We start from the raw sequence: 26,384 nt of genomic DNA on the forward strand, positions 1-26,384 counted from the left end.
TATATTAACACACATAACACATGCACAAACAAATATACAAGTCATTTAGATGCTGTAAAATGGATGATCCCCAAACCTTTAAAATACAGTATGATGATAGGAAACTCCCAAACAAAATTGGAGGTTGAATGTGTTGATCAAAAACCAATGAAAGGGGCTTCCCTGGTGGCGCAGTGGTTGAGAATCTGCCTACCAATGCAGGGGACACGGGTTCGAGCCCTGGTCTGGGAGGATCCCACATGCCATGGAGCAACTAGGCCCGTGAGCCACAGTTACTGAGCCTGCGCATCTGGAGCCTGTGCTCCGCAACAAGAGAGACTGCGATAGTGAGAGGCCCGTGCACCGCGATGAAGAGTGGCCCCCGCTTGCCACAACTAGAGAAAGCCCTCGCACAGAAACGAAGACCCAACACAGCCAAAAATAAATAAATAAATAAATAAATTACTGTTTATTAGTTTCTTTAAAAAAAAAAAACCTATGAAAGCAACACACGGTGTAACATGGATGAACCTTGAGGACATTATGCTACGTGAAAGAAGCCAGTGACAATAGGACAAATACTGTACGATTCCATGTAGTCAAATTCAGAGACAGGAAGTAGAATAGTGGTTACCAGGGGCTGCAGGGGAGGGGGGGAGGAATGGGGCATTATTAATTAATGGGGCACAGACTTTCAGTTGGGAAAGATGAAAAAAGTTCTGGAGATGCATAGTGGTGATGGCTACACAACAATGTGAATGTAGTTAATGCCTCTGGACTTAAAAATGGTTAAAATGGTAAATTTTATATTATATATATAAATAATAGTAATGATAGTAATTCTACTGCAATAAAAAAAAAATCAGTGAACGCAAACTGAGCAGAAATCACTATGTTATCATTTTCCTCATCCCACAGGTGACTTGGTGTGGGCCCAGAAGCTGAGGAAGACCAGAATGGTCAAGTTCACGCCTGTGTGAAACATAACCAGGACATAGAGGAACTAAGTTTATGAACCCAGGCAGCCCCCCGAAAAGTGACCAGATGTCATGGGATGGACACAAGGCTCAGAGTGGGGAGCTCAGGTTCTGGGCCTGGCTCCCCCTCCAATTAACTGTTGACCCTCAGGGTTTGATTTTCCTAACCCTGAAATCAAGATGCATCCAAAATATGCGCTATAGGTGAGTTTCCAAATTCCTTGCAGCTCTGGTGTGAGACAAACACCTATCTTGGAGAACAGAAAGGCACCTTGTGAATTTTATTCGTGTGAGGCCACTTTCAGGTCCCTCACCCACACCTGCTGACGGCCCCTTGCCACAAATCTGGGTCAATGCTGTGCCCCTAGGGACCAAAGCTGCCAAGCTGTTTCTCTTCGAGATAACGCTATCCTTATTTGAGGGGGCAAGGGACCCTGATGCAAGTGTCAAACTGAAAAATTTGTTCTCAGGTTCTTTCTGATCTACCCCTGAGGCCTTCGTGGTCGAGGCGAGTCTCTCCTGGGTCCACTCTCTGCCTAGGTTACCACTGCTCTATGTTTGAGCCCACTGAGCCCAGTTGGGACAGTGTCTCACCTAATGATAAAAATCATTTTAAGGCAGAAATCTAAACAGGGCTAATGATTTGAATCCCACTGTATCTATGGTCAACTTTGCCATTTAAAAATCTTTAATTCTTAAACAATGTAAAAGGGCAACATGAGGCATCCTTGTGGTGATGGAAATGTCCTCTGTCTTGACTGTATCAATGTCAACGTTCTCACTGTGATATTGGACTGTAGTTTTACAAGATGTTACTATTGGGGGAAACAGGATAAAGGGTACACAGTATTTCTCTGTATTACTTCTTACAACTGTATGTTCATCTATAATTATTTTGAAATAAAAAGTTTAATTAAAAAAAATCAAGAACTTAAAAAGAAAAGTTACTGGCCTTTCAGCTCATGCATAATGGAAGCACATTCTAATGTTGTGCACATAAATAACAGATAACCATTTTCATGGATTAGCACCATCCTCTGTTGAATAAGAAACATTTTAAAGGTAAAGGGTATGTCTTTAACAGGAAAATTTGATGTGTTAACAACTACTGGTTGATCTTTGTGTATTTTTCAATTGCAAATTGCACTTTAAAAATGCAAACAATTATTAATATTGATTTGGACTAAAACAATATTGAATTTCAATGTACTTCCGGCTCTTTCATGAATTTCCCCGTGGATAATACTCTTTTATCATAATCAATGATAAGAGTGTTTGCACGCTCGATTTCTTTTCAGTGAGGGACCTTGAAGAGGGCTGATGTGATCCACGGATAAAGAACTTCACAAGGACAAGGCTGGCTCTGGAGTCCTCTGCCAGGTTCTCAAACTTAGCAGCTGGGGCAAACTTTCAGGGCCACTTTCCCCTCTGGTCTTTATCCAAACCGATATTACAGAGCACAGGCTACGAACAAATGCTCAAGGCCTGGAATGGGACTTAGTGTCACAGTTTTTAGGGGAAAAGGAAAAGGAATAGACATTTGTCATGCTTTGTCAACGTTCCAGGCACTATGCTGGGTACCACATAAACATCCCATTTAGCTTTCACACAATAACCTCTTGAAGTGAAAATCTTTATCCCTATTTGTCACAGGTTTGGTTTTCTATAAGGATATGCTGTGATGGAGTTTGGGGTACAAGATGTTTATCAAGGCTCAACATCTATGAAGGGAAAAGGGAGGAAGGGGAAGTGAGCAGGAGAAGTCGGTCAGGGATTCAGGTCCAGCAAAGCCTGGATGGGAACTCTGGAGTAGGTGTTGGCTGTCAGAGCACCCTGCAACAGGCAGAAATGGCTCTGCCTGTATGCCTCTACCTTACTCAGTAGCTGGATGTGGGGTGCCCAGGGGAGGGCATGACCTGGGATCAGGCAGTTTGCTGCAGATCCCTAAGGAGATGACAGCTGACCACCTGTCCCATGGGTGGTCAGTGAGTCCTTCCTGGAAGGGGATCCAGGCAGCATATCTCCAAGTCCACTGCTCTGTTTTACAGATGATAAAATTAAGACCCAGAGAGACTGTCAACGTTACACGGTAAATAAGCCATCCCAGATCTGTTTGCCTCGCTTCTTCCTAACAAAAGCATAGATCAGATTATCCTGACCTTCAGTTACTGAGGCACGAAGGTTTGAAAGTCTCCAGAGGAACATGCAGAAAGTTTGACTGCGTAAGCAGATACCTTTGTTTCACCTGCAACACGCACTACTAACATCCCTGCAACACGCATGCGTCTGTGCGCACACACACGCTTACTTCTTGGCAATTAACTCGTTGCTAATGGTAGGCGGGGACGTGGATTATTTGGGTTAAAAGTTCCCCTGACAGTACAGCCTGGAGAGCATCTCCCCACAGTAGAGCCGCTGGATCTTGCGAAGAGCAGCAGACGATGTACGAAGCTGCACGGCCTCCTTTTACTTTTAGAAAGCACTGAGCTACTCACATTTTCCAGCTGCTTTGAAATCCACAGCCACAGCAGGGAAAATTACAGGGAGGAAAAAATTGCATATTTACTTCTCAAAATTGAAAGTTGGGGTATAATACGAACAGAAAGGAGTGTTTGAGTAAACCCAGAATGCCCTGGCCCCTGGCAGAGTGCAGCTGCCTCCAAGTTGCAGACTGAACCCACAGACTCCAGAGGAGTAGAGAATGGCAAGGAGGTTTGGCTTCCTTCCAGGGAATCCCTCTCCCTGCGGCTGGCGCAAGGAGGCCCCAGAGGACTTGCCTTTGTGCTCCCAGCTGCCAAAAGTGCCTGGCACAGAGGAGGTATTTGGGCAATGTGTAGTGAGTGATGAAAGGCTAGGAGGAGGAGGGAGGAAGGTAAGGGATGCTTGTACACTAAGGCCAGCTGGGTGCTTTGAGTTGAGGTCATGTGGAGCCCAGCAGGTGTGCCCTGGTGTCCTGTGGGATCAGGCTGGCCTTTCTAAGCTGGCGCCAAGGCTGACCGCCACATTCATGATTCCTACTAGCCCAGCATGATTTTCCCTGGAGCTCTTCTCAGAACAGGCTGGTTCCTTCCAATCTAAGGGCTCAAAGACTAAGGATATGGCAGAATAACCAAGTCTATCGTCTCTGTCCTGAATGTTCCGTGGAGAATTGGGTCTGTCTCAGGCTATCAGGATGGGACCAAGGCTGTGAGTGACCTGGAAGTCCTAATGAGAGGCTATGCATGAGGTAGGAGCCTGCCTTCTCTATGAGACTCTGCCTCATGCCTCCTTCCACTTGACTTCCTGTATTTCAAGTCTCCTCCCGCTCAATGCCTTCCCCCCTTTTCACCACAGTGTTGGAAAGACATAAATTTAGGACCAACCTCCCCTCCCTTCCCTCTCCCCCGACATCCAACTGTACACCTGGTCCCCTGCTCCTGTCCTGTCTATCTTTTCCAGCCCCTCAGTGTGGCTGATTCAGCACCGGGGTCCTGGACAGCTCCCCCACCGCCACACCGCTTCCGGCAGTGCATTTGCTGTCCCTCCCTGTTCAAAACCGTCTGAGGGCGCCCAGTTGCCGAACAGTCCAAGTTTAAATGTCTCAGCATGTCCCACAAGGCAAGTGAGTATCCGGTCTCATCTCTCACCATTCCCTGACAGCCCCCAGGCCGGGTGAGGCATCGAAAGAGCCCCTGGGCTTTCCTCCAACACAGGTAAGAGTGAGAAGTGAGTGTAGAGAAAAGACCACTGGGCTCGGAGTGTGTGCTACTCTCAGTACTAAATTTTCTCCCTGGGAGACTTTGGGGATCATCATTTTACAGCTCCGAGCTTCAGTTTTCCCAACCAGTAAGTCAGTCCCAGGTGGACTGATACCACAGGGGTTATTTGTGAAGATTCCTGCTGTGACGGGGTGCTGTCCTGGGGTGGAGGAAAGAGGCTCAGGGCAGGTGGGGTGAGCTTCTGAGACCCAGTCCCTTCCCTGCAGGGCACGTGCTCCCCATCGTTAGTCTTGCCCTTCTCTCCAAACAGTTCTGCTGACTTCTCTGCTTACCTTGAACAACATACAAGGCAGGGGGAGGGGTTCTGGTTTTCCTCTCCCTGAGCCTGCAGCCCCTTTTCTGCTGCCCTGCGTCCTGGATGTTCTCATCTTTCAGCTTCAAGGACACAGGTAGAAAAGGGGCTAAACCTTTATGATCCCTGGACATGGCACTCTATGGCATGTTTGCCAGGCTGGAGTGGTGGGCAACACCCAGTGAACTGGGAGCATCTGAAAACAGAACGGCATCAACACAGGCCCCACGTTGTGCCCTACACCACACTGCATGCAAAGGGTCACTTGAGCCCTGACTTTTTATATGGTTGCTGAATACAGGAAGACACAGGTGCAAATACACATTTTTATGACGAGACTCAGACTGGCCAATTGATGGTCTTCAGTGAACACTTGTTTAAAGCAGCCCTTTCCTATAATAACCGTAAGCCATTTTAATGTGAAAATTCTTTTAAAGTAACCCTTGGTAGCAGATCCAGACCTTCAGATTTTCCGGTTTGAAAACCTGGATTTTTAACTTGATATTTCCTGATTCTCAAATTGGCAAGTAATGTACATTTTAAAAACCGACTTGACCCAATAAAAACTCATGTCCAAGTTGGATTTGGCCCGGGGTCCACCCGTTGCCAGTCTTGCCATGAAAAGCATAGCCTGGATTGGGGAAAAGCACCCAACCTCTGGATAAAAATGATGCCTAACAGTTCAAAGAATTTTTGTGCAAAATCATCTGAGGGGAGAGAAAGCTTGTGAGTCAGCTGCAGTGGAGTGAAACTGCAGCAGCCTCGCTGGTCAGGAGCTGCTTCCTACAGTTCTGTAACCAGATGGCACTCACGCAGAAACAGTGGCTTCCAGCCCAGGGCATCTGTCTCCACCTGGAGGACAGTCACCGTGGTAGGACAGGGGAGTAGTGACACAGGATCCCAACCCAGCAGTGACACACACACACACACACACACACAGACTCACACTTGTATGCGCCTGCTATGGGTTGAATTGTTTCCCTTAAATTCATATGTTGAAGCCTTAATCCCCAGTACCTCAAAATGTGACCTTACTTGGAAACAGGGTCATTGCAGAGGTAATTAATTAAGATGAGGTCACACTGGAGTAAGGTGAGCCCCTAATCTAATAGGACTGATGTTCTTATGAAAAGGGGAAATCTGGAGACAGACATGCACACAAGGAGAATGTCCTGGGAGGATAAAGGCAGAGATCTACAAGTCAAGAGATGCCAAAGACGGCCAGCAATCCCCCCAGAAGCTCGGGGAGAGGCCTGGAACAGATTCTCCTTCACCACACCCAGAAGGAACCAACCCTGCAAATACCTTGATCTCAGACATCTACGCTCCAGAATGGTGAGACAATATTTGTTGGTTGTTTAAGCGCACCCCTCATCTGTGGTATTCTGTTATGGCAGCCCCAGCAAAGGAATACAGCTCCCGTGGCAGAAGGCTCAGCCCCCACCTATAGGACAGCGTCCTCGGTGGGACAGGAAGGAGCTGGGGCGTTGCCAGGAGACCAGCTCTTGCCTGGTTGGGTGGTTGCCATCAATTGTGTGCAGTGTCAGACTAAGCATGTGCCATGAGCCCTGTGACAACCAGCATGTGTTTGGAGGTGAGTAATAGAAAACCCAGCTCGGTGGGAATCCCGCAGTTTCACGGTGTCACCAGGACCCAGGTCCTTCCTGTGGCTCCACTCCTCTGTCCTCAGGCAGGTTTTATCCTCACATGGCTCCTTCATGGCTGTACGATGGCTGGGCCACAGTCCAGCCTACAGGCATCCTCGTTACATCCAGCAGCACAGAGGGAGCCCTGTCCCCAACCGGACCCTGAGCCAATGGCACCTCTGGGGCTGGGGGAATGCCCTCTGTTGGTGGATGCAGGCCTGGGTTACTGGAGCCAGTGGGATGGAACTGGCCTCCCTGGAGCTGAGGGTGGGGTCAATCCCTCCCAAACCCAAAGACTAGTAGGGTACGAGCTGGGGAGGGGTGACCCGGAGCCGGCCACTGAGTTCACTGCACAATTATCTCCTTTGCTCCATATAAAAGCCACATGAACAAGTATAATCCCCATTTTACAGATGAGGAAACAGACTTAGAGAGGCTGAATAACTTACCCAAGGCCACACTGCTAGGAGGTGGTGGAGTCAGATTTGAATTCAGGTCTAAAAGTCCAAAGGACGTGCTCTCCACCACGCCTCCTGTTGAGCCCTGGAATTCACCCTGCCTGTGACTGAGGAAGCCACATCCCAGGCACACGCCAGCACAGACCTGTGTAGGTCAGCGGGGAGGCGGTCAGGGCTGCTCTGCCGCGCTCAGGAGCCCTCTCTAAGCCGCACCTTGTCTGCAGCACTGGTCTACTGGCTCCCAAACAGACACTGGCCTTGGTGAGAGCTTGAGGGACAGCGAGAGCAAGGAAGGTCCTAAGAGGGCCCTCGGCTCATGCGTGAAAGCGTCTGTAACTACATGTGTGCACACACATGTGTGAGCGGGCAGATGTGTCTCTGTGACTCCGTCCTGTGGATGGAGTGGGTGAAGGGCCGGGTACGTGTGCCTGGGTGAGCGTGTGTGTAAGTGGACATGTGTGTGTGAGTGGATGCGTGTGCGTGTGTGTGCCCGTGTGTGGCGGTTCCAGAACCTCCCATCCCCTCTGCCCTATGACCACCAGAAGGGAGCAGTCCAGCTGCAGCCCAGGCCGTTCCCAGCTCCTGGCCACCGGGACATAGACCACAGCAGCCCTCGCTCCCAGCTCAGCGGTGCTCCCGCACCCCCAGCTGCGGCCTGGGGTCAGGCCTCCTTCCTGGCAGAGGAGAGCAAGGATCCCTTTTCTGCAGGGCCTGGAGGGAAGGTGGCGGGAGGGTGGGCTGCGGGGGGCAGTGCTCAGGGGTGGCAGCCCAGAAAGGCCACCTGCCATCTGTGCTGTGCCTCCCACTCTCCCCACTCCGTCCCCTTCCCGCCTCAGGGTGCATCACTCTGGCGACCCCTGGGAACTGGAAGCTAATTTTCCACGATCATTAGTGATGGAAAGACCTCAGGTTCTGCCTTTAATTAAAGTCAAACGTGGGGCTGAGGAGAAGCGCTGCATGCAGGCATCCTCTTCTCACTTGTAAAAGCCATACGCACATCATTAAGCCAGGCATGGAAGCCATAATTAAAAATTTCACAAACCCCCTCATGAGCTGAGCAGCCTGCACAGAGAAGTGGAACCGAGCCCCTCCCTCATGTCGGTAGCAGCTCCTACAGATGGTTAATTGGGGCTGGGGGAGGGGGCAGGCTGCACCTAGTTGACCGTGCACCTGGCAATGAGCTGACAAGACTCCTGACCTCCCAGGCCAGCAGTGATGACCTCTCACCTCTATCTAGGAAGCTTCTAGCCAAGGGCTAGGGCTCCCAGACTGTAACGGGTGGATCCATGTCCGTCCCCACCCCCCACCCCCAGGTCAAGGAGGACCACAACACAGGACCCTGGTCCCAAATCTCACAGTCTCCCTGGCTCGAGACCCATCTGTGCAGGGCGGGATGCACTGATGGAGTGGGAGAAGGGTCTCAGCTAGAGATTAGCGATGGCGCCAGTTGGACATCCTCAAGCCCCACCCCCCACCCCCCAGTGTGCCCAGGAGGGAAGCGGGACCCTCGGATGGAGGCAGGCTCAGCAGATCCCTCCTCTCTCCCAGCAACTGTGCGTCCTGAGGCCCTTCAACTCCTGCCATGCACACAGATGTCCCCAGGCCTGGTGGCCGCTGTGCACCTGAAGACAAAGGCCCCAGACAGGATACCTCCACACTCCCCAGAAACATTCCATCAGCCCCAGCTTCAGCCAGCTTTCACAGAGCTGTGCGTGGGGTGGCAACCTCGCTGTTCCAGACATTCTCTGGCCCCCTCTCCCCCCTGCCCGAGTCTCAGCCCCTGTAGACATCTGGTCCATCTCTTGTCCTGAATCGATCTTGCCCTGCCGGTCACCGCAAGCATAATCTCCACGTGCCCTCTAACACTGCCAAATGAATATTCACTTGTCCCGATCGCCGCCGCTTGTTTTCCGTCTGGCCTGATCAATGGCGCTCCTCTGAAGGAACTGTTCTCGTCAGAAGCATTGATCGACATCTGGGAAGTTGCCCGGCGGGCGTGGGGACAAGATGTGTCCTCCCGGCCACGACCAGCTCACCTCACCTGCAGACCACTGGCCCTGGGCTGGGCCAGGGCGTCCACACAGCCAAAACCGGCTCTCAGCCACTGGCTCTCCTTTTGTGGAGTTGGGGATCTTATGGGGCCACAGGAAGTCATGGAGCTGAGATCTGAGTTCTGTCCTGCTCAGGTCAATCTCCGCCCAGAGGAGCTCCCATCTGAGCCTTCTACCAGGTCCCCGAGCTGAGCCCTTTCCACCTTCCTCGTGGTTCAGGAAACATCATTTCTCTTCTGTCTCTTCTCTGGCAAACAGAAGGGATGCGAGCCCTTCTGCCAAGGGTCATCAGACACATCCCTCACCGCCCTCCCCCCAACCCTGCCCCCAGCATCCTGTTCTCGGAAGCTGACCCAGGGCAGCTGTGCTCTTGTTCCTCGTCTGTTCTCAACATGTTTCGACGGTCAGCTCTGCAAGTCAGCTCAGGGGATCCCTTCATTTCATTCACCCTCCAAGCCAAGCTGCCCTGACGGTCAGAGCCCTCGCTCCACTTTCTCTTACTGTCCCTCCACATCTCCTGGTTACAAACACAACTGCCTAAGAACCTGCACTTCCAGCCACTGACACAGGATAGTGCACAAAAGTAAGCCAATACATTTGGGTGGGGAAGGGGACTGTCCTACTGATACAAACCATATATAAATCTTACTTTTTGACCCAATTTGATTTTTTTAAAATAAATTTATTTATTTATTTATTTTTGGGCTGCGCTGAGTCTTCGTTGCTGCACGTGGGCTTTCTCTAGTTGCGGCGAGCGGGGGCTACTCTTTGTTTTGGTGCACGGGCTTCTCATCGCGGTGGCTTCTCTTGTTGCGGAGCACGGGCTCTAGGCGCACAGGCTTCAGTAGTTGTGGCTCGCGGGCTCCAGAGTGCAGGCTCAGTAGTTGTGGCGCACAGGCTTAGTTGCTCCGCGACATGTGGGATCTTCCCCGACCAGGGCTCAAGCCCGTGTCCCCTTCATTGGCAGGTGGATTCTTAATCACTGTGCCACCAGGGAAGTCCCTCCCAGTTTGATTCTTTAAAATTCATTGTGAAACATTTCAGATAGACAAAAAAATATTAAAATAATATAAAGAACAACCAGTGCACTTACCCTTAGCTTAAAGAATAAAACAATTACCAATATTTGGAGTCTCTTTTGTACCCCTTCCTACTACTTAAGCCCTCCCTCCCCCCTAGAGGTAACCACATGTGTTAAATATTTAATGAGCACCTACCATGTGCCTGGCACTGTTCTAGGCAATTAGGATCTATTGGTGAACAAAACAAACAAAGATCCTGCCCTTGTAGAATTATATTCCAACCAGGAGAGAGATAGTGCTACAAACATGATAAATGAGTAAATTACAAATAACACTAGAGGGTGATAAATGCTATGGAGAAAAGAATAACAGCTGGGTGATGGGGATGGGAGAGCTGGAGGCTAGAGGCAGTCTCAAGACCTAAGCATGTGGGAGGAGGCCTCACTGAGAAGTGACATTTGAACCATGTGGTTATCTAGGGAACAGCCTGTGCAAAGGCCCTGGAGTGGGAGCATTCCTGACTCCCAGTATGTTGCAAAGAAGTGAACATAAGGAAGATGAAATGAGATAAGGTAAAAGAAGTAATGAGGGGCCAATCATGTGGGCTGTTGAAAGGATGTTGGCTTTGACTCTGAGTGAGATGGGGGACAGTGGAAGGACATTATGACCTGGATTTCAGCAGGACCCCTCTGGCCATGTAGATAGGCAAGGGCAGAAGCAGGCGGGTCAGGGAACAGGCAACCATAATAATCCGGGTGAGAAATTTCAGCTATAACATGAAAATCTGCTTCTGCCATTCTCATGAGAATTGGTACTCTTAGAAGAGGGCTTTATTATGATGTTGAAAATTATATGTTTTTACTTTGATGCTCTGATATCAATGTGTATCTCAGGTCCACTTGCTGAGCTTTTCTCATGTAAATATTCTGGATCCTGAGAAAACTGTAAGTTACTCTTCATGTCAAGCCTGGCCCTCCCAGCTGGTTATCATACCTAGAAGTGCAGGAAACTCAGTTGCCTGGTATATGTAAATGAAATGGAAATGAGATAATGAGACACATAGTGATGACTGGAAGGAGGGCGCTGGAGTGGTCAGGTTGCTTGGCTCCAAATCCCAGCTCCATCACTTACCAACTGTGTAGCCCTGAGCAAGTGACTTAAGCTCTATGTGCCTTGTTTTTCTCATCTGCAAAATGGGGGTAATAATGTTTACCTCCCAAAGTTGTTATAAGGACTAAATGGGAAGTGCCTGGCACACAGGGGATGCCCCATCATGTTAGTGGCTGCTTTGGGGAAGATGAACAGGGCTCCCCAAAGTGTTCCTCTCTCAGGCAGATCCATCAACCTGGACCTGGAGAAACAACTCCCTCTAGCAAAGCCTGAATGACAGCAAGAAATGGGAGTTGTGGAAGCTTCCAATGGGGGTCTCCGAGAAATGTCTCAGGGGCTCAGGCTAATAGGCAGACCCACAGAAAAATGTGACGCTCCTGGAAAGGGCTTCCATGAAGCTGGCCCTTGAGCACTTCATCAAGAAGGGAAAATGAGCAGCCATTCCAAGCACCATGCCTCTGCAGCCAGCACTGGCCTTGGGCTACCTCTACTGCATGTGTCATGACGAGCAATGGGGTTTCAAAGTACCGTGTTTGCAAAACTATTTCAATCATGTCTACTGAGTATGCCAAACACTTCAGAATGATCAATTTCGAAAGTTTGATGCAGTTGGTCTTTTCCCTGATGATTAAAAACATGGTAACGTCTACCTTCAGCCTGTTTACTCACCAAGCACTTTTGACAATTTCAGTTCAGACCAAGAGAACCCAGTGTGCAATCCAAATTCAGAGAATTAAGAGAACAGCACGGCATCCAATGCATTGGGTTTGGGTGGGTGTTTTTGGTTGTTGTGAGGTGTTTTGTTTTTTTTGTTTTTACATAATTATTTTACTAGCAAGGTTGAAGTCTTCTAAAAAAAACTGGCAAATGCTGAAGCTTGGCAGGGAATGACGGAGTATATTCTGAAAATATTTGTGAGGTTTTCCCTTGTATTCACACACACACACACACACACACACACACACACACACACACACAGTCTTTGTCTTGAATTTGGCATTGCAAAAACACCCTTAATGGAAGTCCAATATTACTTTCCAATTCAGCTCACTTACTTTGAAGAAATTTGACTCCAGTTCAGAGACATAATCAATTCTATTGGTAGTTTCCAAGGCTTAGGAAAACAGCATTTCCTCTCTGATCACCTCCTGAGCCATGGATCATACACACCTAGGTAGCTATGCATGGTTTCCTTTATCACCCATTCATCACAGCTAATAGCCAAATAATAGATCTGACCTTTTGCAAAACTTTTAGCCTGCCACCCTCGTAATGAATTCCTCCGGGCTATGTTCTCAGTTTCTTCACTAAGGCAAGGTCTGGCTGCCGTCAATGTAGTTTTCATGGGAATTTCCAGTAAGGTGAGAATCTGTATCCTTTAGGATTGCAAGAGTTTTGTACAGACTGGTGATAAGATCCTGATGCTGTTAGTTTCTTTCATGTGAAGTAGAGAATGACGTTTTGCAGGAAAAAAAAATTAGACCCACAGGTTTCAGAATAAATTTCATGTGATCTTGGTCCAACGTATTTTAAGATATGAGGGTGGTTTGGCATTGACTGCCCAGATTTTCCAGTGCCTCAAGGAAGGTGACTGCATCTTTGCAAGAGACATAAATCTACCCTTGATATCAGCCTCATGTGTCATCATCGTCAGCTACCTCAAAAGGGACAAAGAAAGCAAAACCTGAGTCCTGACGCTCAATTTGATTTGCAGATGGCAGTGGGACCTCCAGGGCCAGCAGCCAGAGGGTAGTGGGGCAGGTCCGGCATCCATCCACACCCAGGCTCCAAGAAGCAGGATCGTGGCTGTGGGTTTGTTTCACATAAAAAGTCGTGAGCACAGTGTACTGGCGCCTGTGGTGATGGAAATGATCTTACTTTGATTTCCAGCTTGTGTAGTGTTAGGACCAACTTCAACTCTTGGAAAGGATAAAACTGAAGATGTAACAAGCTCACAGGCCCTTTTCTGTGCTACTCTCTAGTAAATACAAAAATCAAACTTTTCCTCAAAGCATATCCTCACGTTAAAACAGAAAACGCTTCTGCGTATGACATGTAATGGGAACCACAGTGCACATGGCAACATAAGCACACAATGACAGTCCACAATATACACAAGTGTCACAGAGCAAAATCTCTTTTGTTCGAAATTCTGCAGAGCCCCACCCACCAGAAGAATTGTGAAAAGCTTTCCTTTCTATAGTTTGATTATGAAAATATAATTTTATACCTTGAACCCTCCCCACAAAACACCTCTCCAATTATGAAATATTCTTTTTCAAGCATTTCAAATCCTCCTCTCCCTCCCCAGACACTGATACACCTGCCTGAGCTTCATGTGCCTGTCCTTCTTCCTCCCATCTCCCTGGAGAAGTGCTGCTGTCGACGACCACCTCTGGGGAAGGTGGTGAAACAACGCCACTTGTTTTCCAAGCCCTAATTGCTCAGAGACTTTCTTTCCCTCCCCACAAAGCCACAGCACCTCTTCCCATCTTGGTTAGGACCAAGCCCCAACATCCAGCACGGTGGAGGGTGGAGTTCCCCGAGGCTGTGTGTTCTCCCAGCCCCATGACGAAGACCAGTGAAGGTTCTCAAAAGGAAGGCGGGGGTTTAAGCAGCATGCCTAGCATGGAAAACCCAGGGTCCCCAAGCTCTAAGCCTCTATCTATCCCCTGGCAACAATCACTCAGATGCAGTTTAGTTAATTCCCTTCCACACCGTCTCTGGGCATGACTCAGCACTCATGGCAGCCTTCCTGCATACAACAGCAGAGGGGGCAGAGCGGTGGGCATGAAGGGACCTCAGAATCATCCTTTCTCAAGCAGAGACAATTAAAAACCAAGCGTCAGATTTGCTCTCTGACATGTGCAGGGTTATGGCCACTCTCATTCTTTCCCTCAGGCCCTGTTGTTTTAGGATGAAATGAAGTAACTCTAAAAATGGCCAGTATTTCTCCCCCAACACAAAGGCATAAATCACTACATCTTTGGTGCTTTCTCTGTGGTATCGATTCTTCTCAGATCGAAGGCAGATGGTTCCGATATGGCATCATCTAATACTCCCCCAGCTTGATTTATGGATTTCTTTGTGCATTACCTGAACATAAACCCGTCTTGCGTTATTTCTTGCACACTTGTCAAATTAAGGTAAGATATTCTTGTTGACCTTTAAACCTAAAAAAATTAAATGTGCCTGAGACATTTTCCAGCAAGCATAAAAATGAGCTGGGTCCTCAGATGCCAATTAAGAGGATGTAATTATGAAGGGGATCGTCGTCTGTGCTTCGGGTAATGATTTAATTTTAGTTTTAATGTGTTCACTCAATGGAGGAAAAGAAAATAAGCTGGTTACGAATAACCTCGTGAAAGAGACGAGAACAATTTGGCACGATTTGTCCCTTAATTTACCAAAATGGGAAGGAGCTGGGGGAGCTTGGCACCCCAGCCTTCCAGAAGGAAGGAACGCTTCTTGAAAGGTGCAGAGAGAAGCAGCAGTAGCAAGAACCAAAATAGAGACAAGGAGGCCGTTTGCTGTGATGTTACCAAACAGAGTCAGCACCAGCCTTCAGGCTGTGCGAGGGTGTGAATTGGATCTAACTTTCAGCAGGGGAGGAAATTCCGTTTGGGAGCTGCATTAAGGCTTCCTCCTACGTTGTTTTTCCCTCTGCCCTTCCCACAACCAGGCCCAGGAAAAGGGTCTCTGGGCAACATCCACATGGGGCTGACTATTGTCTGCCAGGACACAGATAAAATGAATGCACCGTTCACCCTCCTTCTACAAACCCTACTCTTCAAGGCTAAACGATGTTGGCTGCACCTATGTGGTCTAGCCTCGGTATGTACAAACCTAGAAGTGCACACACGTGCACACACACACACACCTGTGACCACATAGGGCCTAGCCCATGAGGCTGGCTTTGGCATGCCTGAGGTCCCTTTCAGAAAAATACCCACTTTAATCACTTATGAAGATAGTATAAAGGTTAAAAGACAAGAGTAGTAAAAATAACTATGATTACAACAATTAGTTAAGGGATACACCAGATAAAAAGATGTAAAATGTGACATCAAAAACATAAAACATGGGGGATGGGGGGGGTAATAATGTTGAGCTTTACAATGGGATCAAAATTAAGTTGTTATCAACTTAAAATAGACTGTTATAGATATAAGTTGTTATGTGTAAGCCTCATGGTAACCACAAAGCAAAAACCTATAGTAAATACACAAAGAGAAAGAAAAGGAATATAAGCATACCTGTAAAGAAAGACATCAAATCACAAATGAAGAAAGCAAGAGAAGATAGGACCAGAGAGGAGCTATAAAAACAGCCAGAAAACGATTAATAAGCACATATCTATCAATAATTGCTTTAAATGTAGACGGACCAAATTCTCCAATCATAGAAAGGTGATTGATAGATAAAAAAAACAAGACCCTATGCTGCTTACGAGAGACTCACTTTAGATGTAAGAACACATACAGACTCAAAGTGAAGGGTGGAAAAAGATATTCCATACAAATGGAAACCAAAAGAAAGGTGGAGTAGCTATACTTATATCAGACAAAATAGACTTTAAAACAAAGACGGTAATAAGAGACAAAGCAGGGCATTACAGACAAAGGGGTCAATCAAACAAGAGGACGTAACATTTGTAAACATTAATGCACCCAACATAGAAGCAGCTAAATATATAAAGCAAATATTAACAGACCTAAAGAGAGAAATAGACAACAATACAATAATAGTAGGGGATTTCAACCCCCTACTTTCGTCAATGGATAGATCATCCAGACAGAAAATCAACAAGGAAACATTGGCCTTAAATGACACATTAGATTATATGGACTTTGTTAAGTATGCTTACAGAACATTCCATCCAAAAGCAACAGATTACACATTCTTCTCAAGTGCTTATGCAACATTTTCCAAGATAGATCATATGTTGGGCCACAAAACAAGTCTTAATAAAAATAAGAGGATTAAAATCATATCAAGTATCTTTTCTCACCATCATGGTATGAAAATAGAAATTCATTACATGAAGAAAACTGAAAAATTCACAAATGTGTGGAGATTAAACAACATGCTACTGAACAACCAAAGGGTCAAAGAAAAACATCAAAAAGAAATAAAAAATACTTGAGACAAATGAAAATGGAAATGTAACATATCAAAATTTATGGGATGCCCAAAAACAGTTCTAAGAGGGAAGTTCATGGCGATAAATGCCTACTCAAGAATAAAGAAAAGTCTCAAATAAGCAACCTAACTTCACACCTCAAGGAACTAGAAAAAGAACAAATGAAACCCAAAATTAGTAGAAGGAAGGAAATAGGAAAGATTAGAGCAGAAATAAATGAAATAGAGACTAAAAAGACAATAGAAAAGATCAATGAAACTAAGAGCTAGTTCTTTGAAAAGATAAACAAAATTGACAAACCTTTAGCTAGATTTACCAAGAAAAAAAGGGAGAAGACTCAAATAAATAAAATCAGAAATGAAAGAGGAAACGTTACAACTGATACCACAGAAATACAAAGGGTCAGAAGAGACTATTATGAACAATTACACATCAACAAATTTGACAACCTAGGAAAAAAATGGATAAATTTCTAGAAATATACAACCTATCAAGACTGAATCATGATGAAATAGAAAACCTGAACAGACTAATTATTAGTAAGGAGACTGAATCAGTAATCAAAAACCTCCTGACAAACAAGAGTCCAGGACAAGACACCCTCACTGGTGAATTCTACCAAACATTCAAAGAAGAATTAATACCAATCCTTCTCAAACTCTTCCAAAAGACAGAAGAAGAAGGAACTCTTCCAAACTCATTTTACAAGGCCAGCATTACCCTGATACAAAAACCAGACACGGATGCCACAAGAAAAGAAAACTACAGGCCAATATCTCTGATGAACATAGGTGCAAATATCCTCAACAAAACATTAGCATACCAAATTGAACAATACATTAAAAGAATCATATACCATAATCAAATGGGGTTTATTCCAGGGATGCAAGGATGTTTCAACATCTGCAAATCAGTGTGATATACCACATTAACAAAATTAAGGATAAAAATCATATGATCATCTCAATAGATGAAAAAGCATTTGACAAAATTCAGCATCCATTTATGACGAAAACGTTCAACAAAGTGAGTATAGAGGGAACATACCTCAACATAATAAAGGCCATATATGACAAGCCCACAGCTAACATCATACTTAATGGTGAAAAGCTGAAAGCTTTTCCTCTAAGATCAGGAAAAAGACAAGGATGCCCATTCTCGCTACTTTTATTCAACATAGTATTAAGTCCTAGCCACAGCAATTAGGCAAGAAAACTAAATAAATAAAAGGCATCCAAACTGGAAAGGAAGAAGTAAAACTGTCACTATTTACAGATCACATACTACACAGAAAACCCTAAAGACCTCATCAAAAAACTGTTGGAACTAATAAACAAATTCAGCAGAGTTGCAGAATACAAAATCAATATGCAAAAATCTGTTGCATTTCTATACATTAATAATGAACAATCAGAAAGAGAAATTAAGAAAAATAATCCTATACAAATACATCAAAAATAGAATAAGAATAAATTTCATCGAACAGGTGAAAGACCTGTATATTGAAAACTTATAAGATATTAATGAAAGAAATTGAAAAAGACACGAAAAAATGGAAAGATATACCATGTTCACGTATTGGAAGAATTAATATTGTTAAGATACTACCCAAAGCGGGCTTCCCTGGTGGCGCAGTGGTTGAGAGTCTGCCTGCTAATGCAGGGGACACGGGTTCGAGCCCTGGTCTGGGAAGATCCCACATGCTGCGGAGCAACTGGGCCCGTGAGCCACAACTACTGAGCCTGCGCGTCTGGAGCCTGTGCTCCACAACAAGAGAGGCCACGATAGTGAGAGGCCCGCTCACTGCGATGAAGAGTGGCCCCCGCTTGCCACAACTAGAGAAAGCCCTTGCACAGAAACGAAGACCCAACACAGCCAAATAAATAAATAAATAAATAAAAGAAAAAGAAAAAAAAGAAAAAAAATGCGGTGGGAGGGGAGTCTAGAGGTCTCCCCCTCTTTAAAAAAAAAAAAAATACTACCCAAAGCAATCTGCAGACTCCAGGCAATCCCTATTAAAATTCCAATGACACTTTTTCACAGAAATAGAATAATCCTAAAATTTGTATGGCACCATAAAAGACAACAAATAGACAAAGCAATCTTAAAGCAGAGCAAAGCTGGAGGCACCATGATCCCTGATTTCAAGCTATATTACAAAGCTATAGTAATTAAAAAAGTGTGGGATTGGCAGAAAAACAGACACATGGATCAATGGAACAGAATAGAGAGCCCAGAAATAAACCCATGCATACTTGGTCAATTAATTTATTACAAAGAAGCCAAGAATATATAATGGGGAAAGGAGAGTCTCTTCAGTAAATGGTGTTGAGAAAACCGGACAGCCACACGTAAAAAAAATGAAACTGGACCACTATATTACAGCATACACAAAAATTAACTCAAAATGGATTAAAGACTGTAAGACCTAAAACCATAAAACTAGAAGAAACATAAGTTGTAAGCTCCTTGACATAGGTCTTGGCAATGATTTTTTGAATCTGACACTGAAAGCCAAAGGAACAAAAGTAAAATCACAAATACAGATAACAGATTGGTGGTTGCCAGAGGCAGGGGGTGGGGGGTGCGAGATGCAGTGAACTGTTTTGTGGGGTTTTTTTTTTTTAGTTTAAATAAATTGAATTTAAAAAATACCCACTTAGGGACTTCCCTGGTGGTGCAGTGGTTAAGAATCCGCCTGCCAATGCAGGCGACACGGGTTCGAGCCCTGGTGTGGGAAGATCCCACATGCCGCGGAGCAACTAACCCCTTGCACCACAACTACTGAGCCTGTGCTCTACAGCCCGTGAGCCAGAATTACTGAGCCTGCACACTTAGAGCCCGTGCTGTGCAACATGAGAAGCCACTGCAATGAGAAGCCTGCGCACCACAATGAAGAATAGCCCCCACTTGCTGCAACTAGAGAAAGCCCGCATGCAGCAACAAAGACCCAACACAGCCAAAAATAAATAAATTTATAAAAAAAAAATACCCACTTTACAACCAACCTCTAATTAAATCTATCCCCAAAGCTCACTAAGATAACAAAGGGATCCCACTGGTAATGCCCAGCTGCCTGTTAGAGCCCTCTGTCCCCATCCTGCTTCGGTATTTGTGTGTATGCACACCAGCTGTCCCTGTCCCTCTCCTCCCTCTGCCCAAATGCCCCAAACCCCTTCTCTCCTCACACCCAGCTCTGAGCTCCATAGCCCACCCAGCCCCTCTCACCTTCCACTCCCTTCTTTTCTTTGCTGTGGTAACTCTGCACTTTCCTGGGTAACCCTGTTCCCTCTTCCTTCCAGGACCAATGGGATCTGTCTTTCTTCTTCTCATTACCCTGACTACACAAAGGCCTGGGAAACACCAGGAAGACAGAATTCTCCTTATGAGGCTGGGAGGAGGGGATGCTGAAGTGCTCGCCTGTTAGAGATTGTTTCCCAGCCACACCCCTCTGCAGGCGTCTGCATGTGTATGTGCGGGGACACACACACACATACACGTGCTCACTTACCATGAAGGAGAGGAGACCCACATACTCTTGGGTCCCATGGGGTGTAAGGTGCTCAGTCCCAGAAACAAGTGGTCCATCTTAAGCCACGTGTCTAATTAACGTGGCCTACGTAGCTGGGCGCTAATAGGCCCTTCCTGTCTTGCAGCCCATGGTGCTTAACCTCAGCCCCCTGGCCCGGGAGAAAGCCGGGTGAGGCAGAGGGGCTCTGATGCCCCAGCCAGGAGGGTCGAGGGTGGTCCAGGGGCTCATCTGCCCCAACTGACCCTGTCCACCACCTCCCCAGGGCTGGGTAGGCCACTCAGAGTCCTCTTCAGGCAAACAAAGCTTACTGAGTGCAACCGTGTGCAAGTTCAGGCCTCTCCCAGACCAGCACAGGGTTGGGAAGCACCTCTCAGAGGACCTGCTTCCCCCAGAGCCACAGAGGAGAAGTCCTGCCTCTCCTTCCTGGGCTCTGGCAGCCTAGCTCCACCCTGGAAGAGGCTGTAGGGCAGCGCTTAAGAAAAGCAATGTTTTTTTTCTTTTTCCTTCAGTTTTGCAGATCCCCAAACAATTCTTTCGATATGATGGTTCTGATTAGATGCCTAAAATATTTCCATTTGACATTTTTCTCTACTTTCATACCCATCTGTGTCTTAAACCCCTAAGAGTCCGCCAACTACGGCTCACAGGCCAAAACTCACTGGCAACCTGTTTCCGTAAATAAAGTTTTATTGGGACACAGACATGCTCATTTGTTTTCACATTATCTATGGCTGCTTCATGTTATGATTGCAGAGTTGAACGGTTTCAGCAGAGACCTTTCGGCCCACAGAGCCTAAAATATTTGCTACCTGGCCCTTTAAGAAAAAGTCTGCTGACCTCTGACGTGAACTGCAAATATAATTCACTTATAAATCAGCAGTCAAGTAAACTTTTGGGATGTCCAATAAACTTTGAGTAAGCCATTCAACACCATCACTCAAAGATATAAAAATGAATATCCCAGAAGCTCAAGGTAAACCATATAGAATCTCAATTCTAAATCCATACATCTCTTAAAATGACACATACACACAGGAATATATTCTCATAGGAAAAAACTTCAAACAGTACAATTAAAGATCCATTTGAAAGTCACCCCAATCCAATCCACTCCACACTGGGATAATTTGTCATAATTCCTTCCAGACTTCTTTCTAGCTATGTATTTACAATTATGTAAATAGAGAATATACAGTTGTGGCTTTTTTTGCATGCACATATTTTTAAGCCATAAATGGTATATAAGTACATATTGTTCACAGTCTGCTTTTTAATTTAACAATACATTTTGGACATTTTTCCGAGGCAGAGTAAAATACATGCTTTTTAACCACCTAGAATATTTGAAGGTTGGGTGATGCAAATTCTGATCTCAATGCACACAAACATCTGGAGAGGCCGCTGAGCTTAGCATAACCAGCTATCCTTCTTCCCAGGAAAGAGGAGCCAACGTCCTCCGGTCACGTCAGAAAGCAACCTTTCAGTTGATGCACTGCAGGCCCCTGGCACACACACACCCCATCTATTTGAAGGCACTCCCCACCCCCGGAGGCCCTGGTCCTTGTCTACAACTTGTGCCCCCTCAAGGAGTCTTTGCATGACCCTCAGGCCCTCCTGGCAGAGTCCCTAAGAACCATGACTCCAAAAACACCACTCAAACGAGCTATTTGAAAGGAGAATCACTGTGAATTTAAATGACTTTCTCAGAAGCTTGACTTTTAAAAAAGGAAGATGAATCTGGCCCTTGCAAATAAAAAACAGATTGAGAAGCTGAGCTTCGCGGAGTGACTTAAACAGGCATTCAGAGCTGGCACCCACTGGGAACAGTGCAGCAAAGGCGGGCGTTGGGAACAGGCAGAGCCTGGAACTTGACTCATGAGCACCTCCCCCCGCCTTTGTATCTCCTCCTCTTTGCCCCCTGCCTTCATCATCCCCCCACCTTTACCTCCTCCCTTTGTTCCACAAACCCTCACTGAGCACTGCACCCACTATGTGCCAGCTTGTGTATACTGCCCTCAAAGAGTTCCCAGTGATGCCAAGACAGTCCTGAGGCAAGGGACCATGGCATGTGGCTCTGGTCTGGGCAAAAGGATGTGCAAGGTGAGAACTGAAGGAGGAGCGGGGCAGGTAAGGGATGGGGGAGGGGTATGAACCTCTCCCACCAAATATGTACAATTTTCTCGTTAAAAAGACCCACTCCGGCTGCTGATGGAGAACAGACCTGATGGAGGGAGTTGCTCCACCCACCCAGGGGCAGCCTGAGTGGCGCTGGGTAAACATCGGCCAAAGGAGCAGGGGGGTCCCACACACACTGTGCAGGGGCTGTGCAGGTTGCAAGGAAGATTGTGGCTGGGAGGTGGGTACCGCCTCTCTCCTGAAGGTCCAGCCGTGTTGGTCCAACCATGGGGCGCCAGACTGACCCTCCTTTGGGGAAGGAGAAAGGGGCACCAGGGGGTGCTGAGCTCTCTCCAGCTGAAATTCATGAAGCGGCCAGGAATAGAGGACCCGGGCGAAAATCCCACTGGACTACTGACCGGCTGGATGACCACACACATGGGGCTCAACCTTGGGTCCCTTTTCATCCATTGATTGGAATCAAGACAAGGCTGCCAGCTCCACACAGCTTCCGTGCCCTCACGTGGGGCTGGGATGTTTGTTAGAAACCTTCCTTCCTGCCATGAACACATGTATAGATGGACACCTGAGGGTGCTGGGGCTAAGGAAGGTGGTCAAGCTGAGTAAGGAAAGAACATTCATGCCTGCAAAAGCAGTTGTCGGAAGGAAAGGGACTTCTGTGTTAAGGATGACAACAAACACCATTTGTCTAACTTCTTTCCTTCCAAGCTTACTTTGAAAGAATCAAATAAATATAGAAATGGGCGGGGTGGGGGGGTGCAGCCTGTATCCATGGAGGAAAGTTGGTCAGGTCACGGGGCAGGAAATCAGGCACAGCCAGGAATTCTAGCAAGCCTAGTGCAGCGGGCACAGGAAGGGTGACAGGGCAGCCTCTGGGAGGTCAGGGTGCCTGGAACAGTCCAAGAGCCACAAAGGAGGTTCACGACAGCTTCAGGGGGACGCCAAGGGTCAGCCCCATGGAGTGACCTCCACAGATGGGCACCAATACATCTCACAACATACCTTCAGAGTCTATAAAGCAAATGATTAAAGGCAAAAGGAGACTTGACAAATCACCAGTCATAAAGGTTTTAACACTTTTTAAATGAATAAATTATGCAAACATAATTAAGCGAGAATATTAAAGACTTGACTAATAAAATCTGGCGCCCTCTCTCACAGCTTTGTGCTCAGCAAACAGAATGCAGTTTTCTCAATCACTCTTAGAATATTTAGAAATACGGGCTTATATTAGACTACAGAAAAAAATCTCAATAGAAGTCATTACTGGGACGTCCCTGGTGGTCCAGTGGTAAAGAATCCGCCTTGCAATGCTGGGGACACGGGTTTGATCCCTGGTCAGGGAACTAAGATTCCCACATGCCGCGTGGCGACTGAGCCCGCGCACCACAACTACTGAGCTCGCGTGCCTCAACTAGAGAGCCCGTGTGCTGCAAACTACAGAGCCCCTGCGCCCTGGAGCCTGCACGCCACAACTAGAGAAGAGAAAAACCGCATGCCACTACTAGAGAGAAGCCCACGTGCTGCAACAAAAGATCCTGCGTGCCGCAACTAAGACCTGAGGCAGCCAAAAGATAAATTAAATAAATAATAAATAAATCTTTTTTTTTTAAAAAGTCATTACTTTACCATGATGCAGTAAAAATAGACTCTAACGAAAAAAAGAGAGGTAAAAATGTTGGCTACAGCATTGTTTTCAATAGAAAAAAGTTCAAAAAATATAAATTCCCATTAGTAGAAGAATGTTTAATTAAATTTTGGTCCTTCCAAACTCTGGAATCCTATACAACTGCTGAAAAGAATCACCTCATTCATCTAATACAGAGTTGCAGAAGAGAATGGGGTACTGGTAGAAAAAGCAATAAATTGAGGGAATATGGCTGAGAATGTTCCAGAATGGAAGAAACATGGTTTTTTTTTTGTACTGAAAATGTACACACAGTGCTAAAATCTGGGTAAAAATTTTAAAAATTCACCCATCTTGGTAAAACTCCAGAATACCAAAAAGGTAAATCTTAAAGTTTACCGGAAAGAAAAGACTGATTATCTACCAACAGTTAGACCACAGCAGACATCTTAGCATCAAGAGATGTCCAGAAAACAGCGGAGGAATATTATTTTTTGTAGGTGCTCTAGGGAAATAAAGGTCATTCTATTCAATTATTCAAGAATGAGGGAAAAATAAAGACATTTTCAGATACCCAAAGCTGAGGGTGTGCCAGCTAAAATAAAAGAATTACTAAAGGATACATTTCTGCAAGAAAAATTAACTCAGAGAGAATGAGTGGGATTTAAAAAACAGGAACATAGGTAAAATTTGTTGGCAAATTTAATTAACCATCAACCGTACATATTAAAAATACTATTTTTGCATTAAGGTACCAAAAAATTCTCAACTATAACAACAAGGAAGATGGAGGGAGAAAGTGTTTGGTGTGCAGTCCCTATGTGCAAAGATCCTTGATTGTTTTGGAGGATGACAGACATAATAATTTTAGACTTGCTAAAAAATTTATAGTTAAATATGTATGTTAACATTTTGAGGGTACTCAAATGACAGAAAAAATCTATAGTTTTCAAATCAATAGAGAGAAAGAAAAAGAAAGAAAATTGTATTGACTGGACTGAAAACAAGAGAGGAAAGTAAACAGAAGCCACAAATAAGGTGATAGAAATAAATCCAAAATATTAGTGATAGCAATAAATATTAAGAGATTAAGCCCATCTAACATTAGCAATGCTCACTATATGCCAAACTAAGCATGTTACATGTATTGGCTTATTTAATCCTCCAAACAAGTGCATGAGCTAGGTATTGTTATGATCACATTTTATACATGGGGTAACTGAGGCCCTGGAGGTTAAAGGAATGTGTGCAAGCACCCGCGCTGGTATAGAGCAGAGCCAGGATATAGACCTGCACACACAGGATCCCCAGCTTATGCACTTTCTCATGCTCTCTGCTGCCTTCAGAAACAGGTGCTTTCATCTGGCCTACTGCCAGCCAGATGAAAACCATCAATCTTGATGGTAAAACCCTTTAAAAAGCAATACAGAAAGGCTGGAAGTGGCTGGAAAGTGGAATGCCAGGAAGTACTAACCAAAGGAAAACTGACATGATATTACTGATATTATTATCAAATAAAAGTGAATTCAAGGCAAAAAAGGAATTAATAGAGGTAAGGAGTGGCACAACACAATGAGAAAAAGAACAATCTGAAAAAGAAGGTGTAACAATTAGGTACTTGTAGGCATCTAACAACAGAACCTCACAATACATAAAGCAGAAAGTGCCAATCACAAGGAAAACTAACAAATCTACCACCAGAGTGGGAGATTTTAACAGGTCTCACTCGGAAATGGAAAGATCAAACCAATAAAAAAATTAGCAAGGGTACAGAAAATTTGAAAAGCACCGTTTCAAGATTGATTTTATATATGCATGTGTGTGAATGTGTGCATATATGGAATATGCAAATATAAATACGTGTGTGTGTATTCCTATAGCCAGCAAATAGAGAAGATACATTATTTTCAAGAACATGTAAACATATATAAAAACTGACCACCTACCACATACCAGGTTACAATGTATTGCAAGGAACTAATATACTACAGATCACATTCTCTGACCACAATGTACTTAAATTTAAAATGAATGATATATGATATCACTTATATGTGAAATCTGAAATATGGCACAAACGAACCTATCTACAAAACAAAAACAGACCCACAGACATAGAGAACAGACTTGTGGTTGCCAAGGGGGGAGGTGGGGAGGGAGAGGATGGACTGGGAGTTTGAGGTTGGTAGATGCAAACTATTACATTTAGAATGGATAAACCACAAGGTCCTAACGTATAGCACTGGGAGCTATACTCAGTATCCTGTGATAAACCATAATGGAAAAGAATATAAAAAAAGAATGTCTGTATGTGTGTAACTGAGTCACTTTGCTGTACAGCAGAGATTGGCACACCGTTGTAAATCAACTATACTTCAATAAAAACATTTTTTTTAATAAAATAAATGATAAACTCCATATTTCATACATTCTAAGATTTACTTTTTCATAACATTGATGTAACCAAGATACATCTTACAATAGATGGGATGTTAGAGTTTAACTAGCAGTGTTTTGGTTGTTTTTCTTCTTATTGGCATATAAAATAGTGGTATGCATTACAATCAGCATCAATTTAAATTTCATGTAAATATGGTAGTTTAAGAAAAATGTATGGGATACAATACTAACTAGAAATTAATAACAAAAGAAA

This window comes from Balaenoptera ricei, chromosome 19, assembly GCF_028023285.1.
Source record: "Balaenoptera ricei isolate mBalRic1 chromosome 19, mBalRic1.hap2, whole genome shotgun sequence".
In the NCBI taxonomy this organism is placed as follows: domain Eukaryota; kingdom Metazoa; phylum Chordata; class Mammalia; order Artiodactyla; family Balaenopteridae; genus Balaenoptera; species Balaenoptera ricei.